The following is a 17,582-nucleotide window of genomic DNA, read 5'->3' as shown; positions in this document are numbered from 1 at the left end:
GAGTTTTTAATATAAAATCTCTATTATTTTGAGATATGTTCCCTCTAGAACTACTTTGCAGAGGTTTTTTTTTTTTTATCATGAATTGATGTTGTACTCTGTCAAATTATTTTTCTGCATCTGTTGAAATGATATGGTTTTCATCCTTTCTCTTATTGATGTGACGTTATCATGTTGATTGTTGTGCAAGTATTGAACCACCCTTGCATCCTAAGAATAAATCCCACTTGATCATGGTGTATTATTTTTTTTTTTTTAATTTTTTTTTTCAACGTTTATTTATTTTTGGGACAGAGAGAGACAGAGCATGAACGGGGGAGGGGCACAGAGAGAGAGAGACACAGAATCGGAAACAGGCTCCAGGCTCTGAGCCATCAGCCCAGAGCCTGACGCGGGGCTCGAACTCACGGACCGCGAGATCGTGACCTGGCTGAAGTCGGACGCTTAACCGACTGCGCCACCCAGGGCCCCGGTGTATTATTTTTTTAAATATATTCTTGGGGCGCCTGGGTGGCGCAGTCGGTTAAGCGTCCGACTTCAGCCAGGTCACGATCTCGCGGTCCGTGAGTTCGAGCCCCGCGTCAGGCTCTGGGCTGATGGCTCAGAGCCTGGAGCCTGTTTCCGATTCTGTGTCTCTCTCTCTCTGTGCCCCTCCCCCGTTCATGCTCTGTCTCTCTCTGTCCCAAAAATAAATAAACGTTGAAAAAAAAAATTAAAAAAAAAAAAATATATTCTTGAATTCAGTTTGCTAATATTTTGTTGGGGATTTTTGCATCTATATTTATGAAAGATGTTGGCCTGTAGTTCTGTCTTTTCTTGTGGTGTCTTTATCTGGTTTTGGTAGCAGGGTGGTACTGGCCTCATAGAATGAATTTGGAAGTTTTCCTTCCTGTTATATTTTTTGAAATAGTTTGAGAAGGGCTATTACTCTTCTTTAAATGTTTGGTAGAATTTGGGGCACCTGGGTGGCTCAGTCAGTTAAGAGTCCAACTCTTGGTTTTGGCTCAGGTCAAGATCTCACAGCTTGTGGGTTCAAGCCCTGCATCCAGCCCCATGTCCAGCTTGCACTGAACCCCATGTCGGGCTCCAGGATCCATGCTGCCACTGCTAGTGCAGAGCCTGCTTGGGGTTCTCTAACTCCTCTCCCTCTTTGCCCCTCCCCTGCTCACACACTCTCTTTCTCTCTCTCAAAATAAATAAACTTAAAAAAAAAAAGACTTTTCAATGTTTGGTAGAATTTGCCTGTGAGGCCATCTGGTACTATATTTTGTTTGTTGGGAGTTTTTTGATTACTGATTCAATTTCACTGCTGGTAATTAGTCTGTTCAAATTTTCTATTTCTTCCCGTTTTAGTCTTGGTAGGCTACATATTTGTTTCTAGGAATTTATCCATTTCTTCTAAGTTGTCCAATTTGTTGGCATATGGGTTTTTATAATATTGTTACAACTGTTTGTATTTCTGTGGTGTCAGTTGTTATTTCTCCTCTTTCATTAGTAATTTTGTTTATCTTCTTTATTTTTTTACTGAGTCTTGCTAGAGGCTTATCAATTTTGTTGATCATTTCAAAGAACCAGCTTCTGGTTTCACTGACTTGTGATTAGAACTTTCTCTAATGAGATCAAAACTTTATGTGAATATGTGGGCCAGTTGGCCTTGATTTCTTCTAAGGGACACTGAATATAACACTAAAGCTTACTTTGAAAAATGTGTGTTTTTTTTCAATGATACCAATTTACAATAGGAATATTCTATATTAAAAAGTGTGTCAATATTACCATCTTTATGGACAAAGACAACACAAAAAATGATGCATGCTGTTATTTGTTGGAAGAGTTTGAGAACTCTCTGAATCATAAAAAAGAGGTGTAACTGAGAAAGTAAATTTAAAGAGATCAGTTGGACTCAATAACCATAGGTAGGTTTATTTAAAAATTTTTGTACTTATTGACAGAGAAATGAGTGCACTGCAAATTGCTTATTAATTGTTAAAATTCTAAAACTTCAGGTGTGCCTGGGTGGCTTAGTTGGTTAAGTTGCCAACTCTTGATTTTGGCTCAGGTCATGATCTCATGGTTCATGAGATCAAGCCCCACATTGGGATCTGTGCTGACAGCAAAGAGCCTGCTTAGGATTCTCTCTCTCTCTCTCTCTCTCTCTCTCTCTCTCTCTCTGCCCTCTGCCCCTCCCTGATGCATGCATGCATGCTCACATGTGCTCTCTCTCCCTCTCTCTCAAAATAAATAAACATTTTAAAAAATTATAATAATTCTAAAAGCTTCATTGTTCTAAAGTTTTACAAGCCTTGCATATTTACATAATGTAGTAAAGTCTTTTGCTTGAGTTACTATTTGAGTAAAACAGAAATGCATAAAATAATAGTAATAATGAACATTAGTATCACTGGTGGCCCATATCTCCTCCTTTAAAATTAAAACACACTTCAGTTTCCTAATAGTTTGTCAAAAAAAAATATTCTAAGTGCTTTGTTTGAGCTCTGGTGTATTGGGCTATTGGGAAAAGTTAAGGTGAAACCAAGCAGGCAGTGCTCTCTCTGGAATCCTATTCTCACATCAACCAGGGCAATCCCCATTCTATTTCTATATTATAGTTCTTCCTAACTTTCCTTCAGAAATAAACAGTTGGCAAAGCTTCATGAAAAAAAGTTTCGAAAATCTTTTATCTTAAAATCTGCCTCTTCTCTAAAGTTCTAGGACTATGATCATGCATTTGCATAAAGGGAGGAGCCAAATTAATCTCTGCAGCCCAGGACGTGAATAGGATAGGCATTATTACTTCCCATCTACAAATTGAAAACAGATTTTAAAACTTGGTCAAAGTCACATGGGTTGAAAATGTGAAACAAGATCAGAATCTAGAACTGTACATTAATATACCATGCTACCTCTAAATTTAATCTTATCCCACTGCATTATTATATGCTTTTTGATAAAGCAACAGAAAGAAATTACAAAAATAGTAACAGCATATGTTTTCAAAATTCTTGAAAATTTCTCAAATTTAGGTTATTAGTATTAAGTTATTAAGATATTTACCCAGAAATGAATACATGACCTTACTACAGAAGTGAAATACTTAAAAATAAATTGCTATTGGTCACAAACCATTCTGTAGCCAATGCAGTTCTATAGATAATAGTCTCCATTTAAAAATGATGTAGTTCAAGGTTGTTGCTGCTGTTCATTCCTTTTTTAAAAAAATCAGAAATATAGACCTAATAGTTTCTGTTTAATTCTTGAGTGCTCTATTATTATTCAATAATGCACCAGCTGACAACTGAGAATTAAATCATGAAGGTCAGGGGCGCCTGGATGGCTCAGTCATTAAGCATCTGACTTCGACTCAGGTCATGATCTCACAGTTTGCAAGTAAGAGTCTCACATCTTTTCACAGAGCTCCAGCCCTGTCTTGGGTGAATATGAGCCCCACTTTGGGTAAAACATGAGCTCCAGATGAGCCCCAGTTTTCTCTCTCTCTCTCTCCCCCGCCCCCCCTTTTGGATTCTCTCTCTCTGCCCCTCGCTCACTTGCACGTTCTGTCAAAAAAAAAAAATCATGGTCACAGTATTACTTGAAAGATATCACACTATGGTACCAATATATCATCAAGCTTCAAACAAAACTATGAAGTTTGTCACATATTTCTTAAAGGAAGTGGTAAAATATGGCCAGGTCTGTATTGGAACTTTGAGAGGCCTGACAATGGGGTACTACCACAAAACACAAGTAACTAATTTGTGTAAAGACATGTTTTTAATTGTGGTAGAATATGCAACATAAAAGCTACCATTTAAACCAATTTTAACTGTTCAATTCAGTAGTGCATTTACACCATTGTATAACCAATCTCCAGAACTCTCTTCATCTTGTACAGCTCATAACTCTATACCATTAAGCAACAATGTTCTCATTCATCCTCCCTCAAACCCCTGGCAACCATCATTCCTTTATTAGTTCTTACATTTTTTTTGGTACAGTCTTTAAGTTTTTTTCTACATATAACATCATGTTATCTATGAATAAATTTTATTTCTTCTTTTTTAATTTTATTTCTTTTTCTTGCCTAATTGCTCCTGCCAGGACTCCCAATAATATGTTAAATAGAAGTGTCAAAAACAGACATACTTGTTTTGTTCTAGTTCTTAGAGGAAAAGCTTTCAGTCATTCACCATTGAGTATGGTGTTAGCTGTTGGCTTTTTACATACGGCCTTTATTATGTTGTTACTATTAAAGGTAGTTTCTTTCTATACATAGTTTGAGTGTCCATCATATAAAGGTGGTGAATCTTGTCAATTGCTGTTTCTGCATCAACTAAGATAAGCATGTCCCCCCCATCCATTTTGATAATGTGTTATAGTACATTGATTAATTTTCATATGTTGAAACATCCTTGCATGCTAGGAATAAATCCCACTTGTTCATGGTGCATAATCTTTTTTTTTTTTTCAACGTTTATTTATTTTTGGGACAGAGAGAGACGGAGCATGAATGGGGGAGGGGCAGAGAGAGAGGGAGACACAGAATCGGAAACAGGCTCCAGGCTCTGAGCCATCAGCCCAGAGCCTGACGCGGGGCTCGAACTCACGGACCGCGAGATCGTGACCTGGCTGAAGTCGGACGCTTAACCGACTGCGCCACCCAGGCGCCCCATGCATAATCTTTTTAATATACTTCTGAATTCTGTTTGCTAGTATTTTGTTAAGGATTGTGGCATCAACATTCATTAGGGATATTGGTCTGTAGTTTTCTTGTAGTTTCTTTGTCTGGCTTTGGTATCAGGGTAACACTACCCTCATGGAATGAGTTTGGAAGTGTTCCTTCCTCTTCAATTTGTCAAAAGAATTAGAGGAGGATTGGTAATAATTTTTCTTTCAATGTTTGGTAGATAAATAGACTTTATTTGCTCCTAGGCTTTTATTTGTTGGAAGGTTTTTGATTACTGATTCAATCTCCTTTCTAGTTATAGATCTGTTCAGATTTTCTATTTCATCATGATTTAGTCTTAATAGATTCTATGTTCTAGGAATTTATCCTTTTCATCTAGATTAACCAGATGTTGGCATATAATTGTTCATAGTATTCTCTTACAGTCCTTTTTATATCTACACAATCGGTGTAATGTCCCCTCTTTCACTTCTGATTTTTAGTTGAGTCTTTTTTTTCTTACTCAGTATAGCCAAAGCTTGGTTAATTTTGTTGATCTTTTCAAAAAACCAACTCTTAGTTTCAGTGATTTTTCTCTATTGCTTATCTACTCTCTATTCCATTTATCTCTCTCTCACCTAATCTTTATTATTTCTTTCCTTTTTCTAGTATTGGTTTTTCTAGTTCTTTAAGGTGTAAAGTTAGGTTGTGAATTTTAGATCTTTATTTTTTAATGTAAACATCAACAGCTATAAATTTCCCTTTTTGCAAAACTTTCACTGTATCTCATAAGTTTTGGTATATTGCATTTCTGTTTTCACTTATCTCAAGATATTTTCTATGTTGCATTTCTGTTTTCACTTATCTCAAGATATTTTCTAATTTCCTTATGATTTCCTCTTTGGCCTTTTGGTATGTTTAAGAGTATGTTGTTTAATTTCCACATATTTGTGGATTTTCCTGGTTTCCTTCTGCTATTGATTTCTCATTTCATTACATTACAATTTGGAAAAAATACCATGTATGATTTCAATTTTTAAAAAAATTATTAAGATATGTTTTTTGGCCTAACATATGGTCTATCCTACAAAATATTCCATGTATACTTAATAAAAAATAATTATTTTGGGGAGCCTGGGTGGCTCACTTGGTTAAGTGTCTGACCCTTGGTTTTAGCTCAGGTCATAATCTCACGGTTTCATGAGTTCAAGCCCCATATTGAGCTCTGCACTGGCAGTGTGGAGCCTGCTTAGGATTTTCTCTCCTCCTCTGTCTCTGCCCTTGTCCCAACTTGTACTATCTCTGTCTCTTTTAAAATAAATAAATAAGTGTAAAAAAAAGAAAAATAATGTATTTGTATCAATATTCATCAGGAATATTGGTCTGTACTTTTCTTGTAGTGTCTTTGCCTAGCTTTGGTGTCTGAGTAATACTGTCCTCATAAAATGACTCTGAAAGTATTCTCTCCTCTTTGATTTTTTGGAACAGTTTGAGGAAGACTGATATTAATATTTATTTCAATTGATTGGTATTAATTTTTCTTACTGTTGTTAGATAGAGTGTTCTGTATATGTCTATTAGGTCCAGTTGGTGTATAGTGTTGTTCAAGTCCTCTATTTCCTTATTGATTTAAATGGTTATACGATTTTAGTGTAGCCAGCACTTGTTTATATGGTATAAGGTAAAACATTTAATGCTGATACTATCCCCTCTGCCCCCGGTTATAAACATATAAAAAATTGTAGGCCCAGGGTTCTAAGCTTCCTGTGTATTCCTTACTCCACACAGATTGCTGAAATCACTAAATAGTATTTGTGCCTTCATAAGGTAGAAGGGAGGCCCTAGAGAAATCCATCTATTGTCATGTATCCGTCATCTCATGTATGTTCTCTGCACTGCTTCTGCACTGATTCAATAACAAATTACAGCACATGTGACTTTGGCCAAGTATGAGATGCCATTCTAGCTCATCTCTGAAACCAAGACCAAGCAGCCTGATCTACCTCGAAGCATTTCAGCAACATTACCTAAAAGCCCTATTGAATCTCCACTGTGAGCCCATAGTCACAAATTATAAAGTGCAGCTCGTTTACTGGTATTGAAGTAATGCTCACTCCCACATCAAAGGTAGCTGCTGCTACAGCACGAAAACAAAAAACAATCACAGGATACCCAATGATTGTTTTAAAGCGTGAGAGACATTGTTGGCTGATCACCATGCCCAAGGGACATGACTGGACTACATTTTCCTTGGTGGTAGGTGAGACCCAGAAAAGCCAATGACATAGTTGTAGTCTGAGTCTGAAGGCCTGAGAGCCAAAAGTCAACGGTAAAAGTTCAAGCCTGAAAGCCAGCAGGCTCGGGACGCAAACACAACCAATGTTTCAGTTCGAGTCCAAAGACAGAAAAAGACTGAAGTCCCAGCTCAAACAGTCAGGCAGGAGGAATTCCCTCTTCCTCACCAGAGGGTCAGCCTTTCTGTTCAATTCAGGCCTTCATCTGACTGGATGAAGTACCCACACTGGGAAGAGCAATCTGCTTTCCTCAGCCTGTCACTCAAATTTTAACCTCATCCAAAAACACCCTCACATACACACCCAGAATAACGTTTAAACGTACCTGGGCACCTTGTGGTTCAGTCAAGTTGGCACACTCCTCCAGAATGCCCACAACCAGAAATTGTGTTAGGTCTCTGAGATAGTTTTATTTTCTATTGGAGCACTACCTTGACTAATACATACTTTTAACTAACACCAGGCATTTTTTTTTTCTAAATCAGAAAAACCTAGAAATAATGAAAATACCTCAAGCAATACAGCACAACAGTAGAAAAAGAACCATAAGAGCAGAAATAATAGTTGAAAATACAACTTTCTGGGAGTTCGGACACTGCAGTACTACAAAACACTTCAAGAAGTCTGGATCTGATCCTAGAAGGTGAGAAACTACCGAGGTCTGAGATTAATGAAATGAACGAAGATGAAATCCTGGATATAAAAATATTACTTTGGTTATACTAGGCTCATTTTCAAAATAATGTTTATATAAATATTATAAAAATATACTTACCTATGTATTTAGGATTTATACTACTTCTACATAGTTCCAAAGAATAGCTTGAGGTATCATGCAAAACAAAAAAACAGACAAAAGTTGCTGAGGACTGGTACTCCTTCTCATTTCTGTATTCCCAGTACCCAAGAGTGCTGGCATGTGATAGGAACAGATACATGTGTATAGAATCAATGAATGAATGCATATGTAAGAGGGGGAAAAAAAGCCAGGTGGCAGAGGGACTAGACGTTAGTAAGCAACAAACTAGGATGAGTTTCTTGTTGAGGCAGTACGCAGCAATAAATTTAGCAAAAAGATTTTTACACAATTAGAGGAAAGCAAAAATAAAATGAGGGAGTTTTCATTGTCTACAAAAGTCTACGAGATCCTTAAAGAGAAAAATCCTCTTTTAGAATTAACTGCTAGAAAAATTTATGGACTGAATCCCTACATAATAAATGTCTTTATTGTCTTGAGAGAAAAATAGTTATGTCAATACTTCTAACATTGGCCTCCTAAAGTTTGTTAGAACATTGGTAAAACTTAACACAGCAAACGTATTTCTATAGAGAAAAGAGATAATGGTCCAGAAAGTTTGCAATTTTATGATCTAATTTAATATGGGGAAATTAATCATATTTTTAAGTTCTATTCTATATCTATTAAGAAACCTCTCTTCTTATGAGTTATTTCAGAATCTTGCTACAGACAACATTTTAACCACCCAATTCATAATTTACTAGGAAAGATAGTGAACAAAAAGATCAAATTAAGAGGTTTTGTGTTACCGTATCACAAAAATAAAACTGGACAAATTCTCACCAAAATTAGAGGGCATTCTTAGAGTTTTCTATGTAACACATGGAAAATTCACTTTGAAAGATCACAAATGAGGTAGAGAGGCAGGTAATGGCGGCATCTTAGAAGGCAGCCTTCTTCCAAAGAAGCTGCAAGACTCCACTTGAAATGCAGTTATTTTCTCACAGAAGAAACGAACATGCTTCAGAATAAGCTGCATCAGGGATTTATTAATCGTGATGGCCGATGTGTCCAGAAATTCAGGGAAGGTTAGCCAATAGATAATAAAATTCATCATTCACAAATTCATTTAACAACTATTTATGATTGCCAATTATGTGCCAGGAACTATGTTAGACGCTGAATTTACAGTAATTAGCAAAGCATACATAGAAAGGCCTTGATCTGAAAGAGCTTCTAGTCTAGGATGGAAAGAAGACATCAAATGAATAACCCAGGTATTACATGTAAACTATAATACAGAAAAGTAAATAAGTTCTGGGGTGCCTGGCTGACTCAGACAGTGGAGCATGAGACTCTTGATCTCAGGGTTGTGAGTTCGAGCCCCACTCTGGGTATAGAGATTACTTAAAAATAAAATCTTTAAAAAAAAGAAAAGTAAATAAGTTCTAAGAGTTGGTAACTGGGAAACTGAATTTGCATAGTAGGGGAAAGGTCAGAGAAAGCCTCCTTGAGAAAGTTACATTTAAGGTGTGATGTAAAGGATAGAGAGGGGTGATTTCCCTAGGCCAAGGACAAAGGAAGCAGCAGCACATGATGAAGGAACTGAAAGGGGAAGAGTGGAGCAAGAAGAGTAAGAAGTGCTGTCTCGAGTACATACTATTTTACAAACGTCATTCTAGTCTTTGCAGCACTCTGTGGTGAAGGCATTAGCATCCCATCATACGTAAGCAAAGCAAGGCTCAGGGAGATAGGTAACTTACCTAAGAATACAGACTGCCACTAAATAGAAGGGGCAAGTCTCAAAGTTAGGTCTAGTTTCAGGCTATACATTCCTTTTACTCAGGCTCTAAGATTAGAACAAATGACATTAAAGTTCTAGGCCTGGGGTGCCTGGGTGGCTCAATCAGTTAAGCATCCGACTTCGGCTCAGGTCATGATCTCACTGCTCATGGGTCAAGCCCCGCATTGGGCTTTACACTGACAGTTCAGAGCCTGGAGCCTGCTTCAGATTCTATGTCACCTTCTCTCTCTGCCCCTCCCCTGCTTGTGCTCCCTCTCTCTCTCAAAAATAATAATTAAATAACTATTAAAAAAATAAAGTTCTAGGCCTATAAAATATAAAGTTAAATATTTTCTCTTCCATCCTTTAGACATATATTTTGGTTTCTGTGGGTTTTTTACTTGAAAATCCTTTTTTTATGTGTATCCAAACTATGACTTATGCATATATAGTTTAAATGGCTTTTAAAATCTTTCCAGCAAAGATTTTAAAGCAGCTTAAGCCTATATAAAAATATAAAAACTAACAACTTCATGGTAATACATCACTATGACCCTTTAAAATTTTACAGTGCTCATATAAATTTTAAGACATTTAAGAAGATAATTGGCTTACTATCGGAACTATAATTATCACATGCCAGATAACATAAATGTATCTAGGTATCTCCTCTCCTTAACAAAGCTAGAAGGTATGTTTTCATTAACTGTTAATAATACTTCTACTTTCCTACGGTAGACAGAATAATGACCCCCCCCAAAGATATTTACACCCTAATACTTGGGTCTTGTGAATGTTACCTCATATAGCAAAAAGGGCTTTAAAGATGGAATTAAGGTTGCTAATTAGCTGACCCTAAAATAGAGGGACTATGCTGGATTATCCAGGTGGGCCCAATTTAATTACATGGGCCCTTAAAAGTAGAAGAGAAAGTCCTTGAGAGATGGGTAGAAGAGATTTGAAGAGTAGGAGGAACTTCACCCACCAGAGAGACCTTGTAGACGGAGGAAGGGGGCCGTAAGCCAAGCAATGTGAATAATCTCTAGAGGCTGAAAACAGCCCTCAGCTGACTGTCAACAAACAGGAACCTTAGTCCTACAGCCACAAGAAACAGAGTTCTGCCACCAACCTGAATGAACAAGGAAGCAGAACTTTCCCAGAGCTTCTAGTAAACAGTGATGCCTGGCCTACGCCTTGATGTTAGCTCTGTGAGACTGTGTCAGACTTCTGGCCTATAGAACTGTGAGAAAATAAATCTGTATTGCTTTAAGATCCTACATTTGTGGGATAAGTTCTGGCAGCAATGAAAACTAATACTTTTACCATTCCTGAGCTTCTTGATTCAACTTCTTTGAAACTGATGCTACTAACAAAGTCATTTTTAATTCTATTGCCTACTGTTCTCCTGACTGCTTTCTTCTTGGAGTCATCTCCTCCCTTGGTTTTTATGTCCCTGTTCCTGATTCTCGATTCTCTTCATCTTCTCTGCCCGCTTCATGGGCACTTTCTCCAATCTTCTGTAAATGTTGCTATTCCTTAGGGTTCCATCCCCATGCTCTCTTCTTACATTATATATACCCTTGATTTCTACCTATAAAAGCTAGGTAAGGACTCCCAAATCTTACCCACAGCTCAAAAAGCACTCATTTTTTTTTACAAATATAATTTATTGTCAAGTTGGCTTACATACAACACCCAGTGCTCATCCCAACAAGTGTCCTCCTCAATGCCCATCACCCACTTTCCCCTCTCCCCCACCTCCCCATCCACCCTCAGTTTGTTCTCTGTATTTGAGAGTCTCTTGTGGTTTGCCTCCCCACCCCTCCCTGTTTGTAACTATTTTTTTTTCCCAAGCACTCCTTGATTTCAAATCACTATCCATCTTCAAGGGTGTCCCAAAGCTTCTGCTAATTTGAACGTGGGCTTTCCACCCAAATCTGCTTCTCTTATCTCCTGAACGCTCTGCTTCCATTAACCATACCTCCAGTCAGCTAAATCAGTCAAGTTACTTTGCCATTATCATAAGACTATTGTTTCTTACTGATCCCCCATGTCACTGGCAACTGAACGCATTTGGGCATTTCTTAAATGCCTCAGTCTATCCCCACGACACAGCCTGATTTAGGAACCTATCATTTCTGAAGAGGATCAACAAACTCCCACTTTGCCTCTTCACTTCCAGTCTTGCCAATCTCCAAATCTATCCTCTCTACCTTCTCTCTAGCATGAGTTTTCGAAAACAAGTCTTACTGTTTATAAAAATGTACAGTAGTTCTTCGTAGTGCTCAGCATAAATTCTGTCCTTTTCAAATTCCTTTCTTTCTCTCCAACACTCAACTCTGTAACACATTAATACTTTTCTGTATGCTGTATCTTATAACTGAGAGGCCCTTCTGTTGTTCATCTTCACTGAGGACTCCCCCAACACTGGTATGCCTCAAAAGTGGTGTTTCAAAGTCACTATTTTTAAAGTCTTAGTTGTCCTGCAGCTTCAGGAGGAACCCAACTACAAGATGATACAACAGAAAGTTATACACTGAACTTGGCACTACCACACCAAGCTTCTAGTTCTATTATTAAAAAGGCAAGAGGTTAAAACTGCTTTGGGCTTGTTTTGTTTTTCATTTTGCCAAGTGGAAGAGTTAAACTACATGATTTAAAGGTCTATTAAAATGGACAATTCTAGCTTTCTAATTAAGAGCACTAAAACTCGGTCCTGAAAAGCAGTAAGGCTAATTTATAATACTGTTCAATTTCTAGAGATCCATCAACATACTTGCATCATTCATACACAATTAACTTTATCAACTAGATAATATAATTATCTTTGTTTAATTAAAAAATGTTTATTTATGAGGCACCTGGGTGGCTCAGTTGGTTAAGTGTCTGACTTCAGCTCAAGTCATGATCTCACAGTCTGTGAGTTCGAGCCCCACGTCAGGCTCTGTGCTGACAGCTCAGAGCCTGGAGCCTGTTTCGGATTCTGTGTCTCTCTCTCTGTCTGCCCCTCCCCTGCTCAGGCTCTCTCTCTCTGTCTCAAAAATAAGTAAAAACATTAAAAAAATTTTTTTGTAATGTTTATTTATTTCTGAGAGGCGGGGAGGGGCAGAGAGAGAGAGGGAGACAGAAAATTCCAAGCAGGCTCCACGCTGTCATTACAGAGCCAGAGATGGGGCTGACTCACCAACCATGATATCATGAACTGAGCCAGGATCAAGAGTCCCAAGCTTAACCAACTGAGCCACCCAGGTAACCCTAATATCGATTATCTCGTTCCAAGGCATCAGGGATAGGTCTACATGGTACTGGAAGACCAAACCAATTAAATATGAAGGCAAAACTGTAAAGTGAAGAGAGGCCAACTTAAGGTGACCAAAAGGAAGGATACCTCGAATGATTAAATGACATAGAGTGATGTAAAAACTTTAAGAATTTTTTTTCTTAAAAAAATTTCTTTAAATTTTTTTTAATGTTTATTTATTATTGAAAGACAGAGACAGTGTGAGCAGGGGAGGGGCAGAGAGAGAGGGAGACACAGAATCAGAAGCGGGCTCCAAGCTCCGAGCTGTCAGCACAGAGCCCGATTCGGGCCTCGAACCCACGAACCGTGAGATCATGACCTGAGCCGTAGTCGGACACTTAACCGACTGAGCCACCCAGGCGCCCCTCTTAAAAAGTTTTTAAGTAAATCTTACGACTACATCAGGGTTTTAATGGCTTTTATGCAGCAAAATTTTCAAAATAAATTAACTCTTCTAATTTGAGACTTCTTCCCATGGCCATTCAATTTACTTTCTAGCTCCTTGCACCACCCCCTCCCCTTCTGAGCTTTATTGACACTTGATTTTAAATCCCAAGCAAATGCCTTCTTGTTACTTGGGCGATGCTAAAACAATATCAGCTAAAATGTCTTGATTGATCGTAAGCAGGCTTTAGGCGATAATGAGTCTATAGTAATTAGGGCTTCACTGGATTCAACCCAACTCTTTTGCTCAGTCCCTGGAGGCACACACGTGGCTCCAAGCAGAGCATCTAGGGAGTGGCCAGGAATTACAGGCCACCACTGCCAAGAGGGTTGAATCTGTTCGTCTTTACAAAGCTGGGAATTGCGTAAACTGAGCCTTTTTTGTTTTTGCTCACGATTTTAAAACTAGTGGGTGGGGTGAGCCGCGCCCTGACACGCCCCGGCCTTCCATACACCCCTCGGGAGCGCGCGCCGGGGCTCGAGCTTGGAATGGGGCTGAAATGGTAACCGCTGGAATAACGGACTCGGCTCGCTGGAGCCCCGCAAGCCTTGGAGGCAGAGAACACCAGCCTCCTCGGCGCCCCAGCCCCCGCCTCAGCGCAGCAGGTGGACACAGCGGTTCCGGAGGACCCAACGGACCTGATGTGGCATCAACTCCCGCCGCCCTTGGTGGCTTTTCTCCTCCCGAGGACAGGACAGCCCACCCAAGAACCTCGCTCGGGGCACCTCCATCCCAGAACTCAAGAACCACTCCCTCACCTGGCCCCAACCTGTTCAGCCTGGCGGGTCGCCAAAGAAAGGGGTGCGGCCCAGGAATCCCCTCCCTGGGCGTAAATGCAATGACTCCCGATTCCTCACTCTAGCCGGAGCGCAAAGGGCAGTAGGAAAGTGGAGTACTGCCCACGCACCTGTCTTGCGGGCCCGTTTTCAGCAGTGGCAGCTCAGATGTCCGAGTCGCTGCCACTTGGTCCCCGCGTCTCCCCAGACCAATCCCGCCGGCGGCCGCCCAGAAGCGACTGCTAACCGCGCATGCGCGAGCGGCCGCAGGCAGGGAGGAGGCGGCGGCCCGCGCGCACCTGCGTGGAGGTTCAACTGGCGCGGGGGGGTCGCTGCCCAGCCAGGGGAGGCTGCAGCTGCGGGGGCCCGCCGTAAGGCGCGCCCTTGGGCCTCGCGCCTGCTCAGCGGTCCAGGAGTGAAGTGGGATGGCCGGGCACGAATTCCTCCCTCTTAGCCCGAAGTGTTTCTCCTTCTTGCCCTCTCTGCAACCAGAGGGGTAGTGCCTGCTATTGCACATAAATGGATCCTGAGTTTTATATAACTCACATTTTTTAACAGTGTCCAGTTAGTACCCCAGGCCTTTCCTAGAGTTCTAGATGTTAAGAGAGGTCGTTGTGCACAGCAGGGAGGCTTCCTATTTCGTGTGGGTGTGTGGTTAAGTATAGACGTATTAAATGTTAACGTAACACATTTTCTTTCTGAAATTGCTAATATTTATTGTGTTCTCTGTACTCCAGGGGTTTTACATTATTTTATTTAACCATCACAACCCTGGTGAAGGAACTAAAGATAATTACTTGCCTGAATCTATGATTAACAAATGGTGGAAATAGGGTTTAAATCCAGGCCCATCTCTCTCATAGTCTGTACTTTTAACCAAACACACCAAAATTAAAAATACAACATAAAGGTAGTATTGAATCTCAAGTTTCTTTGCCTCATTGATAGTGGATCATACATATTTTGCTAATATTTTATAGCAAATCTTGACTGAATTAGAATGTTTGGGATGTATAGTAGGCATATGTTTAACTGTTTTAAAAAATGCTGAACAAGCTTCCAAAATGGCTGTTTTACATCCCCACCAGAATGTATGAGAATTCCAGTTACACTACATTTTCACTATTGCATAGTATGGTCAATCTTAGTCTTTCTAGAGACCAATCAATGATGTCTCAATGTGGTTTTAAATGCTATGTAGTTTTCTTATGCATACCAAATCCTCTCCTTAGGACTTCTATCATTTTGTATTTCCAGTGTATGAGAGTGTTTATTTTCCACATAACCTTACCCAACAGAATGCATTGTCAAGCATTTGAATTTTTGTCAACCTCATAACTGATATCTCAGTGTAGTTTCAATTTAAAAAAAGATTTTAATGTTTATTTTTGAAAGAGAGAGCACAAGCAGGAGAGGGACAGAGAGAAAGAAAGAGGTAGATACAGAATCTGAAACAGTCTCCAGGCTCTAAACTGTCAGTACAGAGCCTGTCACAGGGCTTGAACTCTGGAATGGCAAGATCACAACCTGAGCCAAAATCCAGCACTTTAACTGAGCCACCCAGGCGCCTGCCCTGGTTTTGATCTTGTGAGGTCGGATAAATTTTTACGCATAAGGACAATGTTTCCTTCTTATTGCGTCCAGATTTTGAGTCATTGAATACCTTTCCCTACTCCAGGTTCATCTATATTTTAATACTTATATAATTTTATTATTTCTTTTTTATTATAGTTTTTTATTATACTATTATACTTTATTTATTATACTTTTTATTATAAGTTTATTATTTGAAGTTTATTTTTCTGTAACATGTAAATATTTCTTTAAATGGCTATCCAGTTGCCCCAATATCATCAGAATATCTCTTTGCCCAGTGATTTAAGATACTGCTTTTATCATTTACTAAATATCCATATTTACTTGGGTATATTTCTGGACTTTTGATTCTATTTCACTGATTTGCGTAGCACTAGCACAAAGTATCACACTATTTTAATTATAGAGGCTTTGAAAAATGTTTTAGTATCTGGTTGTTTCAGATGCCCTCTTAGCACTTCCTTTTCAGTGCTTTTCTAGATATTCCTGAATGGGTTTTTTTTCCATATGAACTTGAATATCAATATGCCAACCTCCAGGAAAAAAAGGATTGTTCGCATATTTATTGGAATCACAATAAAATTTTAAGTTAACTTAGGAAGAACTAATATTTTGATGAGATATCCTGTCCAAGAAGAGAGAGGTCTATTTGCTTGAGTCTCCTCTTGCATCTTTAGGAGAGTTTCATAGCCTTCCTCATATAGGTTTTACACAGTAGTTTACCTTTAGATCAACTTTATTGAGATTTACATACAATAACTATCATTCATTTAAAGTTTACAATTTGACAGGTGTATGTATACACCTTTGAAATCACTTCCACAATCAAAATACAGGATATTTCCATCACTTTCAAACGGTTTCCTGGTTTTGTACATTTCTTCCTAGGTTTGTTCCTGAATCTTTTTCACTGCTGTTATAAAAGAGATTTTCTCATTCATCACATAATCTAAGGATTTATTTTCACTTTTAAGAAGTTACTCATTTATATATATATTATATATACATATATATGTAATTTTTTTTTTGAGAGACAGTGCACACATGAGCAGGAGTGGGGGAGGGGGAAGTAGAGGGAGGGAGAATCTGAGAATCTCAAGCAGGCTCCATGTCCAGCACAGAGGCCGACGTGGGGCTTGATCCCACGACCCTGAGATCATGACCTGAGCTGAAATCAAGAGTCTGACATTTAACTGACTGAGCCACCCAGGCACCCAAGTAGTTAATAATTTTTGAATGCCAAATTTATATTCTGATTCCTTGCTAAATTATTTTATTTGAATTAGTTTTGTGATTAAGTCCCCTGACTTCTTCAAGCAGAATTTTACTTATTTTCCAATTCTTATGCCTATAATCTTTTTTTCTTATCAAATTTCACTGGCTAACATTGCCAGAACAATTTAACAGTCCTGAAGATAGCAGGGGATCATTTGCTCTGTTTTCTGATGTTAGTAGAAATGCCTCCAGTGTTTCCCCATTAAATAAAGAACCATTTTTAGGATTGAGGTACATACCTTGTATTTATGATTGTCAGATTTAGCAAATTAAAATACACAACACCCCATGAGATTCTAATTTCATATAAACAAGTAATTTTTTTAGACATACTTTTAGACATGCATTTTTCATATGTGTTTTTTATCTGGCCTTTAATTTTATCATGTTAAGAAAGTATCCATTCATTGCAATTTTCTTTAATATTCTTATTGAAAATAGGTCTTGCCTTTTTTCCAAAGGCTTTTTTCAGCATCTATGGAGGTAATAATTTGATTCTTCTCCTTAGACCTATTAGTAAGAATCCTACCCAGATTTTTACACCTCTGGTATTAAAAAAACCAGGTCATGGTATGTTGTTTTCTTAGCGTGGCTTGGGAATTTATTTCTAATATTGCATTTAAGATTTTTGCATCAGTTGTCATAAATGGTATAGGCCTGTGGTTTTCTTTTTTGTGCTATCATTATTAGGACCAGGTATTCATGTTATA

General features: G+C 38.6%; 1 protein-coding gene across 1 annotated transcript in view; it reads right to left on the bottom strand.

Annotated features, from left to right (window-relative positions):
- CLGN (calmegin) overlaps window positions 1-14,263 on the bottom strand; it is a 50,602-nt gene extending 36,339 nt beyond the window's left edge. The window contains exon 1 of the mRNA XM_025921355.2: window positions 14,133-14,263. The gene's annotated coding sequence lies outside the window, so the exon portion shown is untranslated. The remainder of the gene's footprint in view (window positions 1-14,132) is intronic.
- Between the last annotated feature and the right edge of the window lie 3,319 nt (window positions 14,264-17,582).

The sequence above is a fragment of the Puma concolor genome, chromosome B1 (assembly GCF_028749965.1).
Source record: "Puma concolor isolate L17-30 chromosome B1, mPumCon1.1.hap2, whole genome shotgun sequence".
In the NCBI taxonomy this organism is placed as follows: Eukaryota; Metazoa; Chordata; class Mammalia; order Carnivora; family Felidae; genus Puma; species Puma concolor.
Note: the sequence above shows the minus strand (reverse complement) of the source record. Positions and strands in the feature narration are given on the sequence as shown.